The sequence below is a fragment of the Cyprinodon variegatus genome, unplaced genomic scaffold (genome assembly GCF_000732505.1).
Source record: "Cyprinodon variegatus isolate N-32 unplaced genomic scaffold, C_variegatus-1.0 Scaffold968, whole genome shotgun sequence".
Classification (NCBI taxonomy): domain Eukaryota; kingdom Metazoa; phylum Chordata; class Actinopteri; order Cyprinodontiformes; family Cyprinodontidae; genus Cyprinodon; species Cyprinodon variegatus.
The window spans coordinates 150,447-152,236 of record NW_015151421.1 but is presented as its reverse complement, the minus strand read 5'-3'; positions in this window follow the sequence as shown (position 1 = coordinate 152,236).

Below are 1,790 nucleotides of genomic sequence, written 5' to 3'. Positions count from 1 at the left end.
CGGCAGGCTTCTGCTTCCTGGCGTCCTCTTCCATAACATCTTCGTCCCCGCTTTCCTCCTTTAAATGAAAAGTGTATGACAGAGGAGATTCATCCACGGCCTCCGACACAAAATGCTCCTCCTCTTGCATGTTTCTGCTGTCCATAGCATTTCTTGACAGTGTCGTTTCTAAGTCACCAATTTAGTGCTACTTGGTCCCAATGGAATTTCCCATAGATAACACCCTACCTACCAAGCTGGGGCATAGTGGTGGCACCATCATGCTGTGGGTCTGATTTAATTCAGGGAAACCAAAATGGTGTAAATAGATAATAAATCATGAGGAAAAGAAAAAAAACATCCCAGTGAATCCAGAACCTCAGACTGAGCAGAAGGTTGACCCTCCTTTAGGCAAGGACTTGGAGCTGTGGAACCAATGTCCTAGAATGGCTGGGTCAGAACCTTATGGAAATCTGCTGGTGAAAATCCTGCAGTGTAGTAGCCATATTCTCTATGCACTCACACCTTGTGTCTCAGAGTCTCCTCCAAAAAACACTCCCATGGTGTTTTTGCTGTAGACTTTGAAGCATGGCGTAGAAAACATGAGGGACGTGTCAGACTCGTCCTCACTGCCCTTTAGCCTCAGTGGGTGTCATGGACTGAGAAAGGGTCACGATGTCATTAGCCGAGCTTACGGGGCGGCAGGGCACAGCGCAGCACCACCCAGGCCTTTAATCAGCAGCCTGCGGGGCCGTCGGCACTGTTTACCTGATACCTCCGTGTTAATTAGAGTGGCAGAGCAGCTCAGAGGGAGGCTGTCCTTCAACCCGTCGGCACAGCGAGGCACCGGGCCAAACGCTCGCTGTGGCAGACATTTACTCAGGACAGAGAAAATATGCATGTTAGTCCAATAAAGCTGCAAAGTACACGACAAGAGAAGAGGTCTAACTTTGATTTTATATTATTTTTTCACACTGTTTTAGACTTAATCATAATGGAAACTGCAAAGCAGCACCAGTCCAGACTGACTGCAAACTGAAGGATCTCCAAACTTGCTGTGACCCACATTCTGATAATTTCTGAAAATCATGAAGAGCAATGTGAGGTCTTATTCTGCGTGACATTTATTCATCGTGAAGGAGGAGATCATACTGCCATGTGCTGAGAGAGAGTGGGATTCAACAGATCAGGAATCATGTGTAGATCTAAAGAAATGCTAAAAGCAGCCGCCTCCCTAACCAAACACCAGCAGGTTCCCTCCTGCAGACAACTTCTGCCCAGCTCCAGTTTCCCTGCGGGTTCCTGTCTGACAGCAGTGGGACACCGTTACAGCCAACAGGCAGACGCCGCTGCGTCCCAGATGGCGGTGATTATGGGGTATCGTCATGGGAACGGTTTGGGCAGGAGGAGAGGAGGATCCGTTTGGAAGCTGCTGTTCAGCAAATCTTTAACCTGCAGGGTTCGTTCTAACACACACAAATGTTTACATTTCTATCCACCCTGGAAGTTTGGGATGACTTTCATTCAGTTTATTATTATATCAACTCCAACCCCACAGCTAACCTTAAATAAATACACCTCAGATTAACCCTATTAGCTTTTAAAGTTTTTGGAAAACGGCCGTTCCAACTGTTGCATTTCCAAATTCTCCCGAGTGGTGCACGACTTTACACGAGTGAATAAAGGGAATGTGAGTGGTTGTTTATCAAGGGGGGGGATTGTTGTGGCGGAAGGTTCGCAAGCACATTTGGTTGTGGCCGGTTAGTGGGAAGCATCTTGCTAACCAGTTAGCAACTTAGTGCTAGCAGGTT